This window comes from Apium graveolens, chromosome 4 (assembly GCF_009905375.1).
Source record: "Apium graveolens cultivar Ventura chromosome 4, ASM990537v1, whole genome shotgun sequence".
NCBI lineage: Eukaryota > Viridiplantae > Streptophyta > Magnoliopsida > Apiales > Apiaceae > Apium > Apium graveolens.
The window spans coordinates 161196394-161205506 of NC_133650.1; positions in this window are offsets into that span (position 1 = coordinate 161196394).

The following is a 9113-nucleotide window of genomic DNA, read 5'->3' on the forward strand; positions in this document are numbered from 1 at the left end:
TTCTGAAATAACACAACTCTGGTGGAACAACAAATCCCCAGAAAAGTTTTTAAGTTCTTTGTGTTCTTTACATTTGTGTTGGAATATATCTGTCTGTATTAGCTTCAAGCAATTCACACTTGTTCTCAAAAACACTTAGCCTTAGAAACTGCTCAAAACTTGAAAAAGTTTTGAGATTTACATTCTACCCCCTTCTGTAAATCTTATTGTTAGTCCACTGGGAAAACAATTGGTATCAGAGCCTGCTCTTAACATACAAAGAGTTTAAAGATCCATTCTGCTAACATCATGAGTAAGAAGGATATTGGTGTAAAGATTCCAATCCTGGAAAGAGATAACTATCATCACTGGAAGGTGAAGATGCATTACATCTTCTCTCTCAAGATGAAAGCTACATCAACTGCATTGAGAATGGTCCTCACATCCCACACAATGGTGGCAACAGCTGCTACTACAACAGTTGTTGTTGGACAGTCTATTCCCAAGCCAAAGGCAGAATGGACTGTTGAAGATATTGAAGAGGTCCACAAGGACAAGAAAGCCATGAACATTCTGTTTAATGGCCTGGATCAAGATATGTTTTGACAATGTCATCAACAGCCAAACTGCTAAGGAAATTTAGGATACTGTGCAGCTTATCTGTGAAGGCACTGAGCAAGTTAGAGAAAACAAAATGCAGCTTCTCATTCAACAGTATGAATATTTCCACTTTGAAGAAGGAGAATCATTGAATGATACCTTCAACAGATTTCAGAAACTGTTGAATGGATTAAAGCTGTATGGGAGAATTTACCAAGTCAAGGACTCCAATTTAAAATTTCTAAGGTCTCTACCAAAGGAATGGAAGCCTATGACTGTTTCTCTAAGAAATTCTCAAGATTATAAGGACTTCACACTTGAAAGATTATATGGAATTTTGAAGACATATGAACTGGAGATGGAGCAAGACGAGCTGTTGGAAAAGGGAAAGAGAAAAGGAGGATCAGTTGCACTTGTAGCTGACAGTGAGAAGGTCGAAGCCAGGAATGAGGAAAAGACAATGCCAAGTCTCAAAATTGGCACAAGCAAATCAGAATCAAGCAAGGGTAAAGAGCAAGTAGCTGAGGATGAAGACAATTCCAGTCAGGATGACTCTGATGATATTGATGAACATCTGGCTTTTCTGTCCAGGAGGTTTGCAAAGATGAAGTTCAGGAAAAATACAAAATTCATTAAGCCAAATAAAACATGGTGGACAAATCAAAGTTTCAAATGTTACAACTGTGGCATTAGTGGACACTTTGCAAGTGAGTGTAGGAAGCCAACCTCTGATAAAAAGAAATTTGAGCAAGTTGATTACAAAAGAAGTATTTTGATTTGCTCAAACAAAAGGAAAGAGCTTTTCTCACTCAAGATGATTGGGCAGCAGATAGGGTCAATGAAGGTGATGATATGGAATATGTCAACCTAGCCCTGATGGCTAATTCTGATTAAAATGAAACTAGTTCATCAAGCAACCAGATAATTACTACTGATCTCTCTCAGCTTTCTAAACATGAATGCAATGAAGCCATAAATGATATGTCCAATGAATTATATCATTTGCGTGTTTCCCTTAAAGCACTAGCTAAAGAAAACACAGAATCAAAGAGAATAATGTGTTTTTTTTCAATACCATGAATGCATCTCTTAGTACTTGCATTAAATATAGAAAAATAATGTTAAAGAATTACAATAGGGAAAAGACTGCTAGTCCTCCTTATGTAAGGTTGGAACCATTTTCTCCAAGCCTAGACACAAATTTGTCAAGGGTATTAAAATAGAGAAAATTGTCAGTCAAAGATAAGAATAAGCATGTTAAGTTTGAAGATGTTGTTATCACTGTTAACACTAAAATCTCTAATCCATCTGGACCCAAACAAATAAGTTGGGTAACAAAACTTTTAATCCATTTATGAGAGTAGGACATGACAGGTTAATCAACTCATAAGTGTTCTTGGAAATTATTACTCAATGCATGTGATCGAAGAAAGAGCCTCACAATCAAATGTGATTGACAAAAGATATTCCTCAATAATCTTTAGAGATGACAACAAAGGTTTTCATTAGGATTTAAAACTATGAAGAAAAAGGAATGTCATCATGGATTCAAAAATTGGTATCACTGATAACAACTAATTATTGGTATCAATGATAATAATTGGAAGCCTCTTTCTTGATGAAGAATAGGAATACAAAACTTTTTATCAGAAAGTTCTGCATTAAAGGACAAAATGTCAATTCAATAAAGGAGTAGTATTTCATCTCAGGAAGGAAGGTTGAAAAGCTTGCTTTTCTAAGAGTAAGGAAAGGATATGCTCATAGCTGACCTGAAATCTCAAGAAAAGATGAAGTCAACTGTTTCAACTCTAAAACTTCACCACATCAGAGTTTATCTATAACATTAGAAGCTTCATCCTGGAATATCAGTGCAAGGAATTCTTTTGTGAAAGGGAATTGGTGAGAGGACTGCCTCATATGGAATTCAAGCAGGATGCAAAATGTCAGGCATATCATAAATAGAATTCGAAGAAAGCATCAAATATAAATGAAGACATGGCTAACATTACTAAATCCCTTCAGATGGTACAAATGAATTTCTACGGACTAGTCGATGTCATCTCTATCAAAATATAAATATGTCTGAGTGATGTTTGATGACAACACTTAATAAACAAGGTTGTCGTTCGTGCGTTCTCAAGACAAGACTTCACATTTGGTGATTGATCACATCAAGAAGATCCATCTGGAAGCATTTGTAACTGTAAGGACTTTGTGGTCAGATAATGGGACTGAATTCAAGAAGCAGCTCTAAATGATATATGCACCAACAAGAATAATTTGAGATAATATTTAGCACTGGGTACTCTGTGTCAGAATGAAGTGGTACAAATAAAAAAATCGGAACGTGATTAAAGGAACAAAGATAATGTGAAGCAAATCAAGACTTTCTAAGTACCTAAGGGATGGAGTCTTCAATACAATATGCTAAAGGTAAGATCGGGCCTTGATCAGGATGTACACATGAAGACCATAAATGAGTTAATGGCCAATAGAAGCAAACATTGAATAACTTCTAACTGTTTGGACGAGAATATTCTACAGAAGCAAAAAATGAAATGTTTTTATTTGTTTGAATATCTTGGCATTTGCAACTAAGGCTCATGAGGATATTTCCCATGGCTACTCAGTGGAGTCTATAACTTACATGGCATTTTTGGTTAATTAACAGAAGGTGATAGATAGTCTACGTGCATAGTTCAACAACATCATGCTCTAATATGTTTGAGGTGAAAATAACGGCAATGATGATTCATATCCAAGCAGTGGAATTGTAATGTAAATATACAATGTAGTACTTCAATGAATCCACTCAGCAATAATAAGGAGTTTTAGGAAATCCCAGCAATAGCTTAGGGGGAGAAAAAGAAGGATCAACTAGTTAAACTCAACACCATATTGAAAATCAAGAGGACACTTCAAGAACTTATCTGCTGAGACAAAGGGTTTGATGTCAAGACCATTCCTAGAGTCTAGTTCTTAAGAGATCCAGATGGTGAAGTAAAGATTAGCAGGGCTACTGAGCATTAATGATTATTTCTCTAGTTTTCTATTTGAGGAGGAAACTAAGAAAGTTACAAAAGCTCTGATAGATCCAGATTGGGCGATTGCAAAGCAAGATAAAACTCAGTTAGTCAGAAAGCAGATTGTACGAAAGCTGGTATCCAGACCAATTGACAATATTGTAATTGGTACAAGGATAACCATAAGTCAAACTGGATGACAGTGGCAATGTTACGAGGGACAAGGCCAAACCGGATGCTAGGTTATTATGCGGAAGCAATAACTGACATAAAGCACCAACAACGAGACTTGAGGATATTATGACATATTTCACACATAATGCACATTCAAACATCAATATATATCTGGCGAATGTGAACAAGTGCACTCCTGGTTGGTGAGTCAAAAGAAGAAAGTCAATGTAAAATGTAAATAGGTTAATTCAATTAAAAATTATGGCCTAAATTAAGATTAGGGGTATATTTCAATAATTATAAATAAGTTAATTCAATTAAATTTTTTATAAAATAATAATAATAAATCAATAAAATCAGAGAAAGTTTAGAAATCAATGTTAAGGTTCTTGATCAAAGCTACAGAATCAAAGCAAGAATTCTGGTGATTCTAGGGTTCAAAAACTATCATATAGGTAACCAAATTGAAGCTCTTGATCTCTACTTTCTATTTATGCCATCAACTTCATGCGTAGATTCAAAGATTTTAAATTTCGATTTCTAGGGTTTATGTAGAATTTGGGGATTTTTGATTTTGGGGTTTTTTGTTGGATTTGATGATAGGTATAGCTTCATATGATGATATATGATTGATTTGCATCATTAATTTCTTTAGTTTATTGCTAGAAGTCATGATCCGATTGTTAGGTATCTAAGAAATTTTTGATTAATTTATTTTTGATTTTTTAGTAAATTGAGGTATGTTTGATGTTAGGGTTTAGATTGTATATATTATAAGCTTTGATATGACATATTAAAATCGTAGTTTCACGTACAAATTTAGCAGATCGGTTTTTGGATGGTTTTTGAATTGATTTGGCCAAAGATGGAGTTTTAGGGATGATTTCTGATGGATTAATTATTGATATGTGTTGTTGATGTTGTGAGGAATGGAAAGCCGACAAAACCACACCAAACGATGTTGTTTTGCCAGAAAGAGGGCTCACCGGATTCCAGTGAGACCCGCCGGATTCTGGGTTTCATCCCGGATTCCGATGGTTTTCTTCACTGACCCGGTGAAGACCCATTAACCTAAAACCTATGACCCGGTTTTGATCCAAAAATTCCCAATTTCTTTTCAGAAATATATTTTTGGATTTTATTTTTAGAATAAATTTAAATGATTTTATTTATTTAAATAAATAGATTAATTAATTTAATTATTTATTTATTTTCTTTAATAAATAAATCTGAATGATTTTGAAATATTTTCCAAAATTTAAAATTTTATTTATTTATTTAAATTCATTAATTATTTTATTAATTAATCAAGTTATTTAAATAATAATTTGCTTTTTCTTTATTTAATTTCCAAAATTTGAGGACAAATCATTTTAAATCCTGAATTTTCCGAAATAATTATTTAAAAATAAGATTATTGATTAATTAATTTGAATAATAAATTTTTTTGAATAATAATTTGATTGTTCTCTTTAATTAAATATTAATCGAATCGTTTATCCGTCTTAAATGAAATGAACATTCCTAAAAATAGAAAAATGATTTATTTTTGATGAAATTTGTTGTAAATCTCAATTTCTTTCGGAAACGAGTCAGCTTTCGAGATTTATTTATTTTTAGAACCAAATTATTTTAGAAATGTGGATTAAATAATTTATAAAATTATTTTACGAGTCAAATATTGTGTAAAAATGCGAACAATGACCTGATTTTGATTCTAAAAATATGCTGATGTGTTGGTTATATACATCATTAACCCTTTTATAGACTTCTTTTGTTTAAATTTCAGATTCGTTATTCAGTTTTTGCATTATTTACATTTTGTTATATATCATGTAGTTTTTTTTTTCATATTTCCATATTATGTTTTCCCGTGGAAGGACAAGAAAATTATTTGCTAATGATGTTATGTGGAACAAGACTGGAAAAAAAAAGAAAAAAAATATAATGCGTAAAATTTCTTGTTTCAGTAAAAAGTTTAATTGTTTTTCTATACCTATTGATTATAAGCATATTTAGCAGATTACTAAATAAATTGCTTGTCCTATCACCAGAATATGGCACCTAAATGAAAGACCGGGTCAGGGAACACGAATAATGACCATGAGGATCATACCAACCCAACTATGACCCAGATGCTAAACCTTATGCAATAACAAATGGCTATGATATAACAACAAATACAACAGCAACAACAATAATTTCAACAACAACAACTGTTGCAACAATAACAACTACAACAACTACCACAACAAGTCATACTTGTTGTTACTTTTAAGCCATTTCAAGCAGTGAAGCCACCAGAGTTTGAGGGTTCCGCGGATCCAACTAAAGCTAGGACTTGGATGAAAGAGATCGAAAAAGCTTTTGCATTGGTAGAGGTTGAGGCAGACCAGAAAACTGAATTCGCTAGTTATTTTCTAAGGGATGAAGCCAATTATTGGTAGGAATCGAAGAAAGCTTTAGATGGAATTGAGATTTTCACATGGTAAAGGTTTATTGAATTATTTTTAGAAAAGTATTTCCTGCATTATATGAAAAATCAGATGAAGGTAAAGTTTTTGGAATTAAAATAAGGGAATTTGGTAGTGGCAAAATATGAAGCAAAATTTAACGAGTTATCCAGGTTGTGCCATACCAGGTAGATACAGAGGAGAAGCGAGCAAAAAGGTTCCAACAAGGATTAAAGGCATGGATCCAAAGCAGAGTGGCGGTTTTTGAGTTAACGACGTATACAACAGTTGTTCAAAAGGCCATGATCATTGAAGGTGAAAGTGGGATGTCACAGAAAGAAAGGGGACAAGGTTTTAGAACCGGTTTAATAAGAAGTCGGGTTTCAGGCCAAGACAAATATGAATTTTAGAAGACATGATCAGGGAAATAGGGGGCAAGGAAATCATTTTCAAATTACAAATCAATAGAGGGCAGCCAGACCACCATTGCCAGAATGTGAGATTTGCGGCTAAAAGCATTAGGGGTGTGTAACAAGCCAAGCGTCACATATTTCAAATGCAAGCAAAGGGGTCATTACTCCAACGAGTGTCCAACGGGGAAGGTAGATATCACATGTTTCCAATATGGGAAAAAAGGCATATCACCAAGGATTGTAAGGAACCAGTTGCAGTTGTAAATGTTCCAAGGATTATGGCACCACCGCCACCTCCATAATAGAATCAGCCTAAGGCAGGGACCTTTAATATGACAATGAAAGATGTAGTGCAGAATCTGAGTGTGGTTGCAGGTACGCTTTCTGTGAACTCCGTAAATGCAAAAGGGTTAATTAGTTCTGGAGCTACAAGATCTTTTATTTCCGAAGAAGTTTTTGATGAGTTATATTATGAGGTTCAATGGTTGGGAGAAACGTTAGTTATAACACTAGCTAATAAGGATCAATTTCCCATTAATCAAGTTTGTCCAAATTATGACATCGAGATAGTGGGACACTACTTTTATGCCTACTTTGTACCTTTCAAGTTGGGAGAATTTGATGTTATATTAGGTATGGATTGGTTAGCAGACTATAATGCCCAAATCGATTGCACAAATAGAAAGGTGATTTACGAATTGCGGACAAAGTAAAGGTGATATTTTGGGGCGAAAAACAAAAGAAGAAATTCCGCACGATGATGCAGACTAAGCGACTGCTACGTCAAGGATGTGAAGCTTATCTAGCATAAGTGGTGGATGTTAGTAAAGAAGGTCCGAAGATTGAAGACATTCCAGTTGTATTTGAATTTCCATATGTATTATATTGTGTTCACTATCGATTTAGCTCCAGGTACTGACCTAGTTTCAAAATCACCATACTGAATGGCACCAGTAGAAATGAAGGAGTTAGCTATGCCGTTACAAGACTTTCTAGATAGGGGAATTATAAGGCCTAGTGTATCCCTATGGGGTGTACCGTTATTGTTTGTTAATAAAAAGGATGGTAGCATGAGATTGTATATTGATTATCATAAACTTAACAAGTTGACCATTAAGAATAGATATCCCCTACCAAGGATTGACAATGTATTTGACCAATTGAAGGGAGCAGCATGGTTTTTGAAGATCGACTTAAGGTCGGTTACCATCAACTGAAGATTAAGGCAGATGATATTCCTAAAACTGCATTTCGTACCAAGTATGGTCACTATGAGTTCTTAGTACTGGCGTTCAGACTAACTAATGCACCAGCCGCATTCATGGACCTAATAAACAGAGTTTTTAAGAAATACATGGATAAGTTTGTGATTGTGTTTATCGATGATATGTTAGAAGAAATTGATAATATCAGCTTATAAATTATTAGAGTTTATTATCAGTATTTGATATAAGAGTTTAGCAAAAGGTGACGTCATCATCATTTATCATCAGCATTTGTTGATCAGTAATTGACATCAATATTTGGTCACTTCAGCTGAAAGTCAGGAGATATCGAAGAAGGAAAGGATTTGCAAAATACATAGTAGTGTAGGACTTTACTTCTTGTAGCAATCAATATAAGGGTATGTTCGAGGATTCCTTATTGTAATAGAATATGATTCCTTGTTGATTGTGTAGATGTGCAGTATATAAGCACATATTAGGTTTACACTATATGTGTGGCATATTAATACATTTTATGTAACCTAGCAGCTCTCAAGGATATTTATTCATCCTTTGAGAGATTAGTTTATAATCAATTTTAATTAATCTATACAAAACTATTTATCCTGTTGAGTACTTAATTCGATTTATTTGTATAAACTGTATTCACCCCCTATATAGTTGAATTAAGGACCCAACAATTGGTATCAGAGTGTGCTATTGATATACAAACAATTTAAGATCTAAAATCAATTTATAATGGTAGAGAAAGAACCACAACAGAATCCCCCACGTCCTTCAGCAAATCAACCTATCAATCATAATATGAGCAGATATGAGGCTATCAAGGTTCCAATACTAAAGATTCGTGAATATCCAATATGGAAGGTAAAGATGGCCATGTGTTTGGAAGCAACATATCCTGAATATCTGAATAGCATTTATTATGGTTCTCACAGACTAATGAAGCTAGTTGTGGTTGTTGCTGGCCAAGAAGAAAAGATGGTTTGTGAAGACAATAAGGACTATACCCCTGAAGATCTTTCATACATTATGAAAGAGGCAAAAGTGAGACATATTCTGCATAGTGGTCATGACAGTGTTATGTGTATCGGAGTTATTGGATGCAAAAATGCCAAAGAAATTTGGGATACTCTGGAAGTTTAGTGTCAAGGAACCACTAGTGTTAAGAAGAATAGGATGACTATACTAACTCAGGTGTATGAACACTTTGACTCAAAAACTAATGAGTTCTTGACTGAAATT